This window comes from Eleutherodactylus coqui, chromosome 13 (assembly GCF_035609145.1).
Source record: "Eleutherodactylus coqui strain aEleCoq1 chromosome 13, aEleCoq1.hap1, whole genome shotgun sequence".
In the NCBI taxonomy this organism is placed as follows: Eukaryota; Metazoa; Chordata; class Amphibia; order Anura; family Eleutherodactylidae; genus Eleutherodactylus; species Eleutherodactylus coqui.
In genome coordinates, this window is record NC_089849.1 from 97,492,691 (window position 1) to 97,510,839 (window position 18,149).

The window sequence follows — 18,149 nt, forward strand, 5'->3', positions numbered from 1 at the left end:
TCACCACAACTCTCATCATTTGTATATCTGCCTGAGATGTAACTGCAGGCCGAGTTTTGCAACAAAATGACAACTTCTTCTAGGGGTACGATTTTTTTTGACAAGAGTGTCCATTATCTGGACTGTCATTTGTGGTTGGTACATATAGCAGTTTTGTGATATAATTGTGCAGTAGTTATGTATTATTGCCTGAAACCCTACCAAGTAAAATATTGTCAGCTCTCCATTTTTGTTGGAAGAAGAAAAAAAAATTCAGTGCATGAACCTGATCAAAATTAAGATCATCATCTGATCCTGATGCATATTCAGCTTCTGAAACATGTGTTGTAGTTATCCACCTCTTGTACTGTTAACCCCTCCTCCCCTGAGAAAAAAAATTGGAAAAAAGTTATTTTAGATGACCTCTACCTTGAATGTAAGTGCGGGGTCTCCCATAGTTTATATCACTCAGGTCTACAATAACAGGGATTTAAAATTAATAACCGCCCGAGACGTGAATCCTCTTATCCGCGGCTCATCATCCTGATGGCTGCGATATCATAATCTTTTTGTAAACTTTCTCCATGTTCTCCCATTAATGCTTTCATGTTCCCAACATTTGCTTTGCGTTTGGCATTTATTAAAAATAACCCTGCAGTTTGCTTGTGATGACACCGAGCGATAACAACAGAAATGTATTAGGTGAATGGATACAATGTAACAGCAAAGGGTTAAAGGTCAAGAATCAAGATCTGACAGCAGACTGGTTTAGTGGGGGAAGCTGACGGGCAGGCATCCTGCTGCCACCGAATTGGAACTTTTCTCTGTAAAATGTTTTTTTTTGTATTTTAAATATAAATATCAACACTTTTGGAAACCTTTTTTGTAAATTTCCGCCTCTGTTTTTGGTTTTTACGTTATAGGTTTGGCTGCCGCACCAAACTCTACTTTGATAGTGCGTAGATAGGGGTCAGAAACGCTCTGTTCTCCTTAGGGAGAGCAACTATATACTAACTATATACTAACTATTAGTATATAGTTGCTCTCCCTAAGGAGAACAGAGCGTTTCTGACCCCTGTCCCAGGCCTCTCACTAGCAAAAGCCAGACTCCTACTGTACACTGATGATGGGCAATAACCCGGAAACAGCTGTATGTACATGGAGTCTGGCTTTGCTTTTGATTCCCAGTCATTGTAACAAGACTTGTATAAAAAGTCCCACTTTGACTCGAAGGAATGCTGCCTTTCAATAGGTGGCACTGTGGAGGATTTATTCCATCTCCCTTAAGTGCGTAGATAGTAACTTGGGTTGTATGACTTCTAGGATTTGATGTGTGGGTATTCGGAGTAGTGACACTCTCTTCCCCACTTGAAACTTGCCGCCTATGATAGCGCAAGACGGAACCTAAAGGCAACCTGAACCCACTCCAAGTCTTATCTGGGCTTATCTTGAGGGGAGGACCGAGAGATTTGTTGAGCTCCTCTTTGTACATTGGGAGTATGGTGCAGTGCCTTGATGGATGCATTGGTAAATGGCTGCATGGCGGTGCAGGAACGGAAGCAGACCACGTTTGAATGCTTAAGAATGGCACCTACCAGTCCTCGGTCTTGGATGATGACCGGTCAATCACCAGCATATCAGCAGAGATGGAGTGTCATAGTACAGGCGAACTCAGGAACAACTTGTAGCCACCACATCTTCCACCTACAGGATGCTTCACCAGTATCCGTTGACATGGTCCACAAAACTGAGAGTTTGTTTTCTTTCCTCGCTAGCTATGTACACTGATTACATGCCTACATGGGAGTGAGATGTAGTCCTTTTTAGAACCCCGCACCGCCTTGTACCCTAGAACGGTGAAATGCAGCATCATACACTGCATTCCTGCACAATCACTGCTGACACAGTCTGATTGCTTGAGCTGTCAAAAGTACGCTACACTATATTACATAACAAATGATTGCATCCTCAGGTCCCCTTGAGGGACAAAAAATATGTGTAAAGATACAAAATAAACTTTTTTTCCATACAAACTCTCCTTATTATGGATAGAAGAAAAAAATTTACGTAATGATCCGTACTATAAAAATATCATGTAAGTTATCTCACACGGTGAACTGCGTAAAGAGAGAAAAATGTAAAAAACAACGTCAGGATTCTTATTTTTCATTCATCCGTCTTCCTAAAAGCATAATAAAAAGTAATCAACCAGTCGCATGAACCCCAAAAATGGTACAAGTGGAAACTGCAGTTCGTGTCACAATAAACAAGACCTCGCACAGCTTATTTGGCAAAAGAATAAAAATGTTATGGGTTGTGGAAAGCGGCGATGCCAATACAATTACTTTTTTCTTATAAAAGGGTTTTAATTATGCCAAAGTAATAACAAATTGGAAAAAACTAAAAAGTTAGTATGACCGTAATTGTATTGACCCAAAGAATAAATCTGGTGTATTATTTATACTGCATACGAGGGACTGCTGATAAGTCTTTGGCTTTGTGTTCTTTTTTTGTTTCTATGGTAACGAATGTTACATCACATGAAGCCTTATGTGTCTAATATATGTTTTCTAAATGTTGCGTTTGTGGCTTATGGCAACAGTGATCTAGGCACGCGGTAAAACAAAATGGCGGCGTCTAAGGCGATATTCACAGCAAATGAGAGCGGAGGAGTGATAAAATTCTTGTTTCTGCAAGGAAAGTCCGCGAAGGATATTCATGGTGATATGTCGCAGACATTGGGGGATCAATGCCCTTCATATTTTACAGAACTGGGTTGCCAAATTTAAAACGGGCCACTTCAGCGCCAATGATGAGGAACGTCCTGGACGACCGAGAGAGGTTGTTGTTCCGGAGATCGTCAATGCTGCGCACAACCTCATACTGGAGAATCGACCAATTTCAGCTGCAGGAATAGCGGACATCATGGGGATTTCTGGTGAACGTGTTTGTGTCATTATCCATGAACATTTGGATATGAAGAAGCTATCTGCAGAGTGGGTCCCCAAATGTCTGACAACAGATCAGAAAAGCATGCGAGTGAGAACTTCCCGGTCCATTTGTCAGCGTTTCCGGACTAATAAGAACTTCCTGGATCGACTGGTCACTATGGATGAGACCTGGATTTATTTGTATGACCCTGAAACCAAGGAGCAGTCAGAAGAGGGGAGGCACAGTGGTTCTCCTCACCCAAAGAAGTTCAGCCACTAAGGTGATGGCGTCTGTGTTCTGGGATAAGGAGGGGTGCTGCTAGTGGACTACCTTCAAAATGGTTCCACCATCAATGCAAGGTATTACATTGAACTTTTGGACCAATTGAAGGCAGCTCTGAAGGCCAAAAGGTGTGGCAAGCTGTCCAAAGGAATCTCCTTCCTGCAATACAACGCCTCCGCTCACACTGCACAAGCCACCACGGCAAAACTGGTGGAGCTAGGCTTCCAGCTGGTTGACCACCCACCTTATTCACCAGATCTAGCTCCCTCCGACTATCATCTGTTTCCAAACCTGAAGAAACACCTCAAGGGGACCAAATTTCACACCATTTCTGATGCCATGGCTGTGACGGATGACTGGTTTGAGGCACAACCGAAATCCTTCTTTTTGCAAGGCTTACAGAACTTGGAATACCGATGTAAGAAGTGTGTTGGCATCAGTGGAGAGGATGTGGAAGAAATGTAAAGTTTCATCTTCCTATCTCGTTTCTTTCTGGGTAAAGCCAAAGACTTATCAGTAGCCCCTCGTAATAACCACTGCAAGAAAGAACAGCCATGGTAGCTGTTTTTCATTTACTCAACTTTGAAAAAACAATACCTCACGTAGCTCTAATGGCAAAATGTGGCGATACAAATCCAATTTTTTTAAAAGGAGTTTTTTGAGCTATTACTTATATATAGTCTTGGGCCCCTTAACTGAAAACTATATAAAAGTAATATACTCACCATGGTGCTGGACTACTGTTTCAGCAGTCCATCGCCGTGGCATCTGACAGGTGACGTCACCAGGCCAGAAGACCTGGTGGCATCCAGTAAACCTGTTACATGACCTTCTAATGTAGAAGCCCCAAGGCATCACTGTTGACATTCCTGCTGGCCTGCCATAGACTGCAGTGATCACGTAGGTAAACAACCCACGTGACCAATACCGCCACTGTAAACAGATACTGGAACAGCAGCAGCGAGAGAGCAGCGTGCAGCAGGAGGTGAGTATAGAGGGTCTTTATAATAATAAGATATCTGTCCCCCAACTGCCACCAATGTTTGGCGTTAAGACCTATAAGTGTTTTTATTGTGGAAAAATAGTAACATTTAAAAAACTATATATATTTTGTATTTCTGCAGTGTTGCAGAATCATGCGGCGGAAATCCGTCCGTGGGAAAGAGCCCTTACTGTATTGTCAGTATCTCTGTGTTGTATGAATATGATGTGTATTGCCTAGCTGCAGCACTGAATGGGTTACTGTCTGGGTTATGTCTGGATATGTATTTTTTGTGTGTCATGTGACCTCGTGATATATATATATATATATATATATATATATATATATATATTTATATATGTGTTTGCAAGGAGCATGAGAGGAAGAAAAAAGAAAAGGAGAGAAAGAAAAAGTTGGTCCTCTTGCAGGAATGTGTGAAACTAGGACCTGCTCCTCGGATGCTGCAATTCCCTTTTCCAGCTCCCCGAATGGAGCAGAAAGGAGTAATCCCCAGTGCAGGTGTGAAACCACCCTAACCTGAGTATCTTCTATTATATACAGTATGTACAATGTATATAGTGATATGGACAATTCTGCTATAACCTGGGTATCTTCTGTTAATAATTTTATATGTACAGCTGGTATAAGTTGTATATATCCCTGTATATAGTGATATGAAGCATGCTGGTATAACCTGCGTATATACCGTATATAATTATACATGTATGGCTGGTATAAGTTATACATAAATATAGTGATATGGACCATAGTAACATAGTATGTTAGGCTGAATGAAGACAATGTCCATCTAGTTCAGCCTGTTTTAACCTGCTTGTTGATCCAGAGGAAGGCAAAAACCCCAAGAGGCAGAAGCCAATTAGCCCCTTCGGGGTAAAATTTCTTCCCGACTCCATAATAGCAGTCAGGATAATCTCTGGATCAACCTCTGATAGTTCTGACCTGGATGTAACCCCCACCTTCCTTCTATGTTGGTCCAGAGGAAAGCAAAAAAACCCCCACTGAGTCAATTTAGCTCATCTGGAGGACAAAAATTCCTTCCTGACTCCATAATGGCAGCCAGAGTAATCCCTGGATCAACATTTCAGATCAGCAACCCCGCTGGTCATCTAATGTCTATATCCTGTAATATCATAGGGCTCTAGAAAGACATCTAGTCCCCTCTTAAATTGCTCTGTGGATTTTGCCATCACCACGTCCTCAGGCAGACAGTTCCACAGTCTCACTGCTCTTACAGTAAAGAACCACCTTCTATGTTGGTGATGAAACCTGCTTTCTTCTAGACGTAGCGGATGCCCTCTTGTTACCGTCGCAGTCCTGGGTATAAACAGATCATGGGAGAGATCCTTGTATTGTCCCCTCATGTATTTATACATAGTTATTTGATCGCCCCTTAGCCGTCTTTTTTCCAGGGTGAATAATCCTAATTTGGATAGCCTCTCTGGGTATTCCAGTCCCGTCATTCCATGTATTAGTTTAGTTGTCCTTCTTTGAACCCCCTCAAGCACTGTAACATCTCTCCTGAGCACCGGTGTCCAGAACTGTGCGCAGTATTCCATGTGAGGCCTGACAAGTGCCTTATATAGTGGGAGGATAATGTTCTCATGACTCGCCCCTATACCTCTTTTAATACACCCGAAGACTTTATTAGCTTTTGCAGCAGCTGATTGGCATTGATTACTGAAGTTAAATCTACAATCCACTAGTACCCCCAGGTCTTTTTCCACCTCCCTTTTCCCTAGCAGTACCCCATTTACTGTATATTGGTGACATTCGTTTCTCCTGCCCATGTGCATAGTCTTACATTTATCAACATTGAACTTCATTTGCCATTTTCCTGCCCAAGCCCCCAGCTTATCTAAGTCATTTTGAAGCCGTACCTTGTCCTCCATTGCATTAATTATATTGTATAATTTTGTGTCATCTGCAAATATTGATATTTTGCTGTGCAGCCCCTCTATCAGGTCATTCATAAATATATTGAACAGAATGGGGCCCAATACTGAACCCTGTGGCACCCCGCTAGCGACTGTGGTTCAATCAGAGTACGAACCATTTATTACCACCCTCTGCTTTCTATCTCTGAGCCAGTTTTTTACCCACATACACACGTTTTCGCCCAGACCGAGCTGTCTAATTTTATATATCAGCCGCGGCGCGGTGTCAAATGCTTTAGAGAAGTCCAGATATACAAAATCAATAGACTCTCCCAGGTCCAGCCTAGAACTTACTTCAGCGTAGAAGCTGATCAAATTGGTCTGACATGATCGACCCTTCATGAACCCATGCTGGTGAGGAGTTATTCCGTTGTTCTCCTTGAGGTACTTGTCGATGGCATCTCTTAGAAACCCCTTGAATATTTTTCCAGTTATTGAAGTGAGACTTACCGGCCTGTAGTTACCAGGCTCTCTTTTGGACCCCTTTTTGTATATTGGAACTACATTGGCAATGCGCCAATCCAATAGTACAACCCCGGTTTTGATAGTATCCACAAATATTAGCTATAGCGGCCTAGCTATCACATCACTTAGTTCCCTTAGAACCCTTGGGTGTATTCCATCTGGGCCCGGCGATTTATCGATTTTAATCCTCTTTAACCATCTCTGCACTTCCTCCTGTGTTAGGTATGTAATATTTGGGGTCAGAAACGCTCTTTTCTCCTTAGGGAGAGCAAGTATAAACTATAAACTAAGTGAGGAGACTCAAATGGCCACGCATGCTCCTCTGGGTAATATGCAAATAAGGGAGATGGAATAAATCCTCCACAGTGCCACCTATTGAAAGGCAGCATTCCTTCGAGTCAAAGTGGGACTTTTTATACAAGTCTTGTTACAATGACTGGGAATCAAAAGCAAAGCCAGACTCCATGTACATACAGCTGTTTCTGGGTTATTGCCCTTCATCAGTGTACAGTAGGAGTCTGGCTTTTGCTAGTGAGAGGCCTGGGACAGGGGTCAGAAACGCTCTTTTCTCCTTAGTTTATAGTATATACTTGCTCTCCCTAAGGAGAAAAGAGCGTTTCTGACCCCTGTCCCAGGCCTCTCACTAGCAAAAGCCAGACTCCTACTGTACACTGATGAAGGGCAATAACCCGGAAACAGCTGTATGTACATGGAGTCTGGCTTTGCTTTTGATTCCCAGTCATTGTAACAAGACTTGTATAAAAAGTCCCACTTTGACTCGAAGGAATGCTGCCTTTCAATAGGTGGCACTGTGGAGGATTTATTCCATCTCCCTTATTTGTATGTAATATTTTGCACGGGGTTCGTTTTATTCCCCTGCATCTCATGTGACATTTCCTTTTCGTTCGTGAATACACTTGAAAAGAAACTATTTAATAGATTTGCCTTCCCTCTGTCATCTTCAGTGATTTCGCCTGCATTATTTGTTAAAGGGCCAGTGATCTCACTGCAAATCCTTTTAGTGTTAATAGAATTGAAGAATAGTTTAGGGTTGTTTTGCTCTCCTTGGCGATCAGTCTCTCTGCCTCTTCCTTAGCAGTTTTGATCTTTTCTTTACATATTTTGTTTTTTCCCTGTATGATTTTAGCGCTTCTTCGCTGCCTTCTTGCTTTAGTAGTTTGAACGCTTTCTTTTTTTTCACTTATTGCCCCCCTTACCGTCTTATGAAGCCACATTGGTTTCCTTCTACTTGAAGTTCTTTTATTTTTAAAGGGTATGAACAGCTCACATGAGGTCATTAGGATATTTTTAAACTTCTCCCATTTGTTGTCTGTACTGATATTTATGAGGACATTATCCCAATTAATGTTACCGTTAGTAGTTCTGAGCTGATCAAATTTTGCTTTAGTTTTTCTGTCGCTCCTTGATAAGGTTTCTTTTTGAATGACAGCTGGAAATTAATTATATTGTGGTCACTGTTCCCCAAGTGTCCCTCAACCTGTACCCCCATCAGTTTGTTAGTTAATACTAAGTCCAGAGTGGGCCTCCCTCTAGTTGGCTCCCGTACAAGTTGGGTAAGGTAGTTATTATCTTTAATTGTTCTCAAGAACTTATCACCCTCTATGAGATTTGCAGGTTTCGTTTTCCAATTTTATATCCGGATAATTAAAGTCTCTAATAATAATTACTTTGTTGCGCTTTGACACCGCTTCTATCTGCCTTAATAGTAAGGTTTCAGTTTCTTCTGTTGCTTTTGATGGCCTATAGGAGACCCCTATCAGGATTTTGTTATTTGTTTCTCCCTGTATTTCTACCCACAGGGATTTGATGTGTACATCTCCTGCACCTATATCCTCCCATAGCCTCGGCATTAGGTAGGATTTAACATATAGACATATTTCCGTTACACCAACTATATCAAAGTTTTCATCAGTCATTCTCGCTTCAGCTCATCCAGTTTACTGATCAGACTCCTTTCCTTTGTAGCCATACAATTTATCCGGGTATTTTTGTTCTTTAATTTCATTTTGCTACTAATGGTACTATTGGCTGATCTGTCAGTTCTAACTGTACTAACCACACCCCATGCTCGACTGCCATTCCCATTACATAGACCCAGGTCGCTAACTACACAGAGTACCTCCTTGTTTCTCTTTTTGCCCTCCCCCCCAGTCCCTAGTTTAAACATTCCTCCAGCCTTCTAGCCATCTTCTCCCCCAGCACAGCTGCACCCTCCACATTAAGATGCAGCCCGTCCCTACGGTAGAGGGACATTCAAGTATAACCTGGGTATCTTCTGTAGATAATTATATATGTACAACTGGTATAAAGTATACATCTCCCTTTATATAGTGATATGGATCATGCTGATATAACCTGGGTATCTCTTGTATATAATTATATATGTACAGCTGGTATAAGTTATACACCTCCTTGTATATAGTGATATGGACCATGCTGGTATAACCTGGGTATCTTCTGTATATAATTATACATGTACAGCTGGTATAAGTTGTATATCTCCCTGTATATAGTGATATGGATCATGCTGATATAACCTGGGTATCTCCTGTATATAATGATATACATACAGCTGGTCTAAGTTATACACTCCCCTGTATATAGTGATATGGATCATGCTGGTATAACCTGGCTATCTCCTGTATATAATTATATATGTCCAGCTGGTATAAGTTATACATCTCCTGTATATAGTGATATGGAGCATGCTGGTATAACCTGGGTATCTTGTGTAGTACAATGGGTTTAGGCAGCAGAGTAGTCAGGAGGAAGCCGAGGTCTGGTACACAAAATGACGATCAAATGGTAAGAGGCAGGTCAGCCAAAAGGAAGCTTGATTAAAGGCGCAAAAAAACACGCACGGAAGGAGGGAACAGGGTCAGGTTTATATATATTGTATAATTGGCGATAGTCCCCACCAAATCTTGACGGTAATGGCATACAAACATCGGCTTCTGAATTGTGTGACTCCCATACTTGTTGCTGCAACATATCTACCTCTTTTTCTAAGGTAGAGACCTTCTCCTGGTATGTGGCGTAGAATTCTTGTAACTCCCCAACTTGTTTTTGTAATGTGGCTACAATGGACTCCATGTTTGGGTGTGTTTATTCTGTCACGAGTCTAGCGCAGGACTGGAATCGCGTGTTGTAGCCACTTACGGTAGGGTAGCGTGGTCAAGGAATAGCCGAGGTCTGGTACACAGGATGGCAGTGCGGGGTCAATAGCTTTAGGCAGCAGAGTAGTCAGGAGGAAGCCGAGGTCTGGTACACAGTTGGTAGTGCGGTACAATGGGTTTAGGCAGCAGAGTAGTCAAGAGGAAGCCATGGTCTGGTACACAGTATGGCAGTGCGGTACAATGGGTTTAGGCAGCAGAGTAGTCAGGAGGAAGCCATGGTCTAGTACACAATATGGCGGTGTGGTACAATGGGTTTAGGCAGCAGAGTAGTCAGGAGGAAGCCGAGGTCTGGTACACAAGATGACGATCAAATGGTTAGAGGCATGTCAGCCGAGAGCAAGCTTGATTATAGACTAAAGGCACAATAAACATGCAGGGAAGGAGGGAACAGGGCCAGGTTTATATAGAGGGTTATTTGGGGAGGGAACAAGACATGGGGTGGACTAGACAGGGAAGACACAGAACAAGGAACATCTATCATCGATATCCATCATCTACAATGGAGAGAGCATTGTCTTCTCCTCTCTGGAGTGCTGATTGGGGGAGAAGTGACCCGCATTCTCCAAACAGGGAGGAGTATTGGTAATGGAATTTCGATTTATTATGGCATACACTCAGGATGTACCATAAATGTCTCAGACATTAATACTCTTGTGGCCCCTGGAAGTGGTTCAGTATGGTAATGTGTCCAGACCAAAAAAAGTTCTTCACCCGTATCATATGCCACCCTATTGAACTGAACTATTAACTTCAAGCAGACCCAATAAAAGTTAACAGAAGTGCCAGTCAGGGGCCTGATTATAGCCTGCCACCTATGTCTCTTCCCTCTATGGGACCTGTCAGATCGGCTCAGGTCACGTTGAACACTTCCCTGACTCTTCCTCTGTGGGAGCTGAACATTTTCTTCATCCTTAACTGAAGCTTTTACATGGTAACAACTTGGTTAGCTTTATGAGACCTGATTTAAGATGTTCGTTCAGGCTGGCTCTCTAAAAGCTTCTACCTTGCTTGACTTCTAGTCGGCTGCCATATTGTCTCCTGATGTCCTTGAAGGCACAAGGACCTTTACTTATTTCCATACTTGGATCAGGGACTCAATTGTTTCATTTTTAACTGTTTCCAAATCCAATTGGAAATTGTTATATAAGTAACTAGTGTGCGTTCCGAGGACCCGGATCGGTCTCGCTTGTCACCCATCCAATGAATGAGCTGGGCTGACGTCTAAGTAATAGGGAAAATGCTCACAAGGAACCACAATGACCTCCTAAGTAGAAGTTATTTGGCTTTAGTTCCAGAAGGACGTAAGCCAAGAAAGCAGGACACGGTGAGGTAGCGATGTCATGAAATATCACAGCTCAAATGTCAGCCAGAACTCTGTGTATTACTGCAGGTCTCCTAGAGGACATCAACGTGCCCATGTAGACAATCCAGACCTCCAATTGCTACTCGACTTTCCATAGATCATTGATGACATGTAAACCTGCATGGTTATATATCAAATCCTGCACTTTCTTTTGACTGTGTGTCGGTCTTTACTGTAGTTCTGTAATTCTGTCCAGAGGAACCGAGGAATAAACTATGTTCACCATTTTACATAGTTCTTCGCATTTTGTTGCCATCTACCGGTTATGGCCACAGCGATGTTCATAGATCTTGTGCTGCAGTTTTAAATGGTATTGGAGGTGGAGAGCTCGTGACGGGCGCAGCAGGAAGCGGAAAGGGTTGGAGAGTGGAGCAGTGTCAGCGTGTCGTGGAAGTGAGCGGACGTGCTTTAAGCTAGGTGAGCAGTTGGCAGCTGCCTTCATCTTCACCACACGAACAGATTTTCTACGGAGAGTTCTGATAATTCAGAGAGACCTTCGGCTGAAGGAAGTCAGCAGATGAATCCTAAAAGGACTTAGTTGGGCTTGTGTCCCTCTGGAGCTGTGTTACCTTCCACATGCTCTCCACCTATCATGTCTACCTATACCACCAAAAAGAGAGACTTTAATCCAACAACTGAGCAGCACTATAGCGAGAGAGATTTGATTATCCCTGACTGTAGAATCTGGGAGATACCACCATGTGCCTAGCGAGTGCCGGAAAAAGGAACTATTGTTCAGTTTAGAATTTGCTTGCAACTTGTTGTACCTCCAGAATATGGAAGAAGTACCAGCCAATACATTTGACTATTCATTTCGTGACATAGGCCGCTCTCCTTAATGCTACACTGGTGTGAGCGGTGATCCTTCCTAGCCCAGGGAAAACTCAGCAGGGAGACTGCTGTAGACATACTGGCCTCGGCTCAGATGGAGGAGAGTATTTCCCCAGCGCTGCCAGTGACTGCGGCAGAGGTTTCCCTATCTTACCGGCAGCAGGGCCCCTATTCCACCTTGGGGAACCCTCTGCGTTAGGAGCCGTTATCTGACTGTGGCCCCTTCCAATGTTAGGAAGGACAGGGCTGCATGTAATAGGAGAAGGATCAAAATATGAGGAAGATAATGAAGACAAATGGAAGGTTGAAGACTGTCAAGTAGTGGAAGGCTTTGGGTTCCCAACTTGCACAGAGTATTTCCCTAGTCACACTGAGAGTTACATATTTGCAGGACAAAGTCCCCAGCAGCACAGAGTATTTCAGAAGAAAGTGTGCTGATCTTATGGTACATCACAGACCTAAAGTGTCCATACACCTCCAATAGCTGACAGCTTGTTTGGCCAACGGCTATTTTTCCCAACTCTCCCATAAACATGAAACTTGGTTTGGTTGAGCGTTTCTGGGTTTTCCATGGGCAGATAGAAGACTCCTTTGGTGGTGGTTTATTTGCAGGGAAGACAAAGGGATCAGGCATTAAAATTCAGCGAGCCTGATCCTATTTTCCCACAAATCGTCTGTTAGGGTAGAGTAGCCCGTTACTACTAGCCCGCTGCAATGGCCATACTCTATCATACTCTAGGTGCTTCCTATGCACCACTGCTGCCCGCTTCAGCAGGTGTCCCAGCAGGTTTCAAATACATAGTGGGAGTGCAACCAACGGGCACTCTCTTTAATGGCACCACGCTCAGTGCTTATATGTGGCCTCTCTTTTTCATGACAGTGGATAGCATGCTAGTCACTTCACAGATTGTCATCAAGGGGTCTGTCATCTCCATTTCCCTGCTGTGTGATTGTTGAAATGGTGGTGCAGAAGCACCATCTAGTGGTTGGCACGTGCCACTGTGCCACCCTGCTTGAAACAAGGCACTGTGCCCGCTCCAGAGCAGGTATGGGGAGAGGTTGTGCATTGCAGCAGCACTCATCATCTCCTCTCCCCTACACTTTCATAGTGCTGTTTGACTGTATACACATACTTCATCTGGCCCGGGGTCTGACCTCCCTCCTCGCTAATAGTAGTTTTTATTAGTTTTTGACAGCTTGTAAAATTTAATAAAGTATATTTCTATTTTTAGAATCTACTAATCTACTGCATTGTGGGTATTCTGTATACGAGACATCTTGTAGGTGTTATATTCGCAGTGTTGTTTATTGGTCTAGCATTAATCTGGACGTTTTCTGACTCGGGATGGAATACTTGTAACATGCCTATTTATCCTTTGTTATGGTTAATAACGACTATTATCTGCATCACATGCATGAGAGTACTGTGGCTTCCGCTATTTACACTCATTGTCTAAATAGTCCCTCTCTCAGAAGAAGTTGTTGGAATGGAATGAAACTTTCTATGTGTGATTGTAACGTTGATATAGGTAAGGGCTCCTGTCCACGGGCGTATGCAGAAACTGCTGCGGGTCCGCAGGAATATACGGTTTCTGTGAACATTGGCTTCACCAGCAGAGACCGCATATGGCCACGAGTGCACTGCGCATGGACGCGTATCACACGGACGCACACATGCGCAGTGTGACTCCTTTTTTTAAAAATTCCCCGCACTGTTTCAGAGTGGGGATGCGTATGAAGATGCTGCCCGTACCATTACCAATGTATGGGGCTCACACTGCGTGGTACGCAGAGAATCAGAGCATGCTGCAATCTATTTCTCGTGCATAGCAATACAAGTGTGATATGGACGTGCACGGAAGTTCTGGTACCCTGTTGTGCCGCCTCTAGTTTGGTTGCAAAATTTGATATAGGCGGGTATGGAGGTTCTAGTACCCTGTTGTACTGCCTCTAGCTTGGATACAAGATGTGATACAGGCAGGCATGGAGGCTCTAGTACCCTGTTGTACCGCCTCAATCTTGGCTACAAGATGTGATATGGGTGGGCATGGAGGCTCTAGTACCCTGTTGTACTGCCTCTAGCTTGGATACAAGATGTGATACAGGCAGGCATGGAGGCTCTAGTACCCTGTTGTACCGCCTCAATCTTGGCTACAAGATGTGATATGGGTGGGCATTGAGGTTTTAGTGCCCTGTTATACCACTGCTAGTTTATATATAAGATGTAATGTGGGCAGGCATGAAGGCTCTAGAACCCTGTTGGGCAGCCTCTACTTTGTATGTAAGATACAGATGGGCATGGAGGCTCTAGTACCTTGTTGTACTACCTCTAACTTGGATACAAGATGTAATACGGGTGTGCATGTAGGCTCTAGCACCCTGTTGTACCACCTCTAGTTTGGATACAAGATGTGATACAGGCAGGCATGTAGGCTCTAGTACCCTGTTGAATCGCCTCTAGCTTGGATACAAGATGTGATACAGGCAGGCATGGAGGCTCTAGTACCCTGTTGAATCGCCTCTAGCTTGGATACGAGTTGGTATGGAGGCTCTAGTACCCTTTTGTACTGCCTTTTGCTTTTATACGAGATGTGATACAGATGGGAAAGCATGGAGGCTTCAATACTCTGTTATACCTACCGCCTCTAGCTTGGATACAAAATGTGATACAGGTGGGCATGGAGGCTATAATACCCTGTTGTACTGCCTCTAGCTTGGATACAAGATGTGATACAGGCTGGCATGGAGGCTCTAGTACCCTGTTTTACTGCCTCTAGCTTGGATACCAGATGTGATACAGGTGAACATAGAGGCTCTAGTACCCTGTTGTACCATCTCTAGCTTGGATACAAGATGTGATACAGTTGAGCATAGAGGCTCTAGTATCCTGTTGTACTACCTCTAGCTTGGATACAAGATGTGATACAGGCAGGCATGGAGGCTCTAGTATCCTGTTGTACCGCCTCTAGCTTGGATACAAGATGTGATACGGGCAGGCATGGAGGCTCTAGTATCCTGTTGTACTACCTCTAGCTTGGATACAAGATGTGATACAGGCAGGCATGGAGGCTCTAGTACCCTGTTGTACCACCTCTAGCTTGGATACAAGACGTGATACAGGTGGGCATGGAGGCATACAGGTTCTGTATGGTATCCTGCGACATATCACTTCACAGTTGCTGTAACTAAACCTTTAGATTGTGCAAACTCATAGGCTGTGAAAGTTAGCATCCCAGATGTCCCCATACATGTTCTGCTGGTGATAAATCTGGTGACCAGACAGCCATGGATGTGTGACAATGTTGTGGGGGCTTCCTGTGACCCCCTTGTGTGTGCAGCCGAGCATTATCCTCTTGGAAGCCGCCATGAGAGGAACACATGTGGTTGCAGGATGTCCTGAACATATCGTTGAGCTGTCATTGTCCCTCCTACTACTACTAGGGGTGACCGACTGTCATATGTGATGTCCCCCCAGACCATCACACCAGCAGGGGGGAGTGTGCACTCCACAGCAAAGGCAGAATGGAGGCGCTCACCCTGAGGTCTCCAGACAGGAACACAGCCGTCATCTCTGCTCAAACTAAACCTGGATCCTCCTGGGTTCCCCTCCGTAGTTTCTAGCTTTGTCATTCACGACATCACTGCAAACAGAGGCGACGATGGGTAGGTGTTGAAGGCAGTACATGTAATGGGTCCCGTGAGACCAAATGTCCTTCAGCCGAGTGCCTGGAAATGGCATAGGCCTGTAATGTCGGCGCCACCTGTCTCTGGATGAAGGAAAACGAAACAGTTAGAGCTGCTTGTGCTTGTCAGACAATCAGATGATCCTCTCTACTGGTGGTCTGTTGACCATTTATCTAATAATGCCACAACTCTAATAATTTGCATATCTACCTGAGATGTAACTGCATGTAGGGTTTTCCCAGCAAATCGAGTACTCCTTCTAGGAGCTGGATTTTTTTTTACAAAGAGTGTATGTGACTGCTACCAACTTATGGCATTTAACTCAAAAACTGCATGACTCCCTTCATTGCACCCAAAAATGGATGCACAAACCAGAGCCCCCAAATACATACAGAAGGCAGACCCTCAAAACATGTTCGCATCCAAGATCAAATCTACTAAATATATACCCAAGACTGGGCCTGCTAAATACAGACCTCGGAACATACCCTCTAATAATTACAGAATCCAGACCCCTTAAAGGAGATGTCTCGAGGAAGCAGTGAATTTTTTTTTTTTGCCCAGTCCCCCTAATTAAACATACATTACTAATTACCCCTGTAAATGACTTTCCTAGCTGGTTTCTACTTACCGTTCCAGCGTTTCAGCAACTTATAAAACTTTTTCCCAAGATGGCCGCCAGCTCTTTTCGCATCGCTTGCTGTAGCCCGACGTGCGCGCTCCCGAGACGCTACCAGCTGTGTCTCCATGGCAACCAGACGCCCCGCAGCCGCCGACCGGACCCCTGGAGTGAACACGGCCGACCTGTCACCCACCGCCAGGCAGAAGGTAACCGGCGCAGCCCCCCCCCCATCACAGCGGCAGCCCCCCCGGCCCAGCGACAGCCCCCCCCGGCCCAGCGCTAGTTCCCCCGGCCCAGCGACAGCCCCCCCCGGCCCAGCGCTAGTTCCCCCGGCGCAGCGACAGCCCCCCCCGGCCCAGCGACAGCCCCCCCCGGCCCAGCGCTAGTTCCCCCGGCGCAGCGACAGCCCCCCCCCCCGGCCCAGCGCTAGTTCCCCCGGCGCAGCGACAGCCCCCCCATCGCAGCGGCAGCCCCCTTCCCCGGCGCAGCCCGGCGCAGCCCGGCGCAGCGGCAGCCCCCCCGGCCCATCACTTACCAGGACAGCTGGACGGCGGGACAGCTGGGCGGCTTCTCCGGACAGCTCGGCAGCTCTGCACCTTCCTCTAACAGAGGAAGGTACAGAATGGCCGCTCCAGCGCGCTCCCGAGCAGTGACAGCTCGTCTGCGCATGCGCAGAAGAGCTGTAGCGGGGAGCACACTGAAGCGGCTCGTGCTGAAAGGAGAAGACCGGACTGCGCAAGCGCGTCTAAAAAAGCAAGCTGCCGGCGAATTTAGACGGAACCATGGAGACGAGGACGCTAGCAACGGAGCAGGTAAGTGGAATAAGTTCTGTATGGCTCATATTTAATGCACGATGTATATTACAAAGTGCATTAATATGGCCATACGTAAGTGTATAACCCCACTTTGTTTCGCGAGACCACCCCTTTAAGCCAATACAAACCCAGACCTGAGTCCATATAAATAAAGACCCCAGAAGCTGCTGGTACTCTTCTCTCTTCATTCCTGAAGTCCTCTTCAGTCCTGGCATCAGGAGAGAGATGTGGCACCCAGGACTAAAGAGGACTATAGAAATGAGGAGAGATGAGCATATGGAGACCTACTGTCGCTTCGGGGGACCCAGGACCACTGCCCTTTTTTGGGAGGGTTAACAAGAAAAATTGTCTATTCAGAGGTGCAACCTGAAGCTCCTGAGCCCCAAAGTAATATCTGCAATAGAGCCCCTACATAGCATGTGCCACTTATAATGTTGTCTTATGTGGCAGAGGGACCCCGGTGTGCCAGGGTGTGGCTGTGATGACTACCTCTGCACCCACTATAGCTATGGTCTTGTGTCTCTTGCAGAGCATTCAGCTCTCGAGGGCTATTTTCCGCCAGTGATTAGACAATGATAAGATGCGCTCCCCATGTATTTACAGCGTGTGTAATAGGAGACGTCAGCTCTCACCTTTACAACTTCACTACACCAGATTCTTCTTTTATTGTAGGACAGAATAGGAGCCATTGTCATTTGGAAGCTGCTGCCCCCTCAGCCATTGTCCTTATTTAGGCTGAAGCCTGCAGTTCAACTTGAAGAATTTTTGGATCTCTTAAACAGATCATTTTGAAAAATTGCGTTGTCATCTTTATGGGAAATGATGTCATTTATATCAAGCAGCAAAAAGACCAAAACATTGTACAGCACAAGCCCGGGCCAGGAACGTCGTCCTCCCAGGAGTAATCGTCCATTAATGTCAATCGATTGTTTTACAGCAGATTTAGATTTAGGAGCTCTTTCCCCTCTTGGGATGATAAGTTTAGCCACGGAGGAGGGGGGGGGGGGGGGGTAGCTGTTCCTACAGGTGAGCCAGAAACAAAA

At 44.9% G+C, this 18,149-nt stretch overlaps 1 long non-coding RNA gene across 1 annotated transcript in view; it reads left to right on the forward strand.

The window, feature by feature from the left end:
- Positions 1 to 4,135: 4,135 nt before the first annotated feature.
- LOC136588242 (uncharacterized) overlaps positions 4,136 to 18,149 on the forward strand; it is a 122,916-nt gene continuing 108,902 nt past the window's right edge. The window contains exon 1 of the long non-coding RNA XR_010787558.1: positions 4,136 to 4,177. This is a non-coding gene — a long non-coding RNA (uncharacterized lncRNA). The remainder of the gene's footprint in view (positions 4,178 to 18,149) is intronic.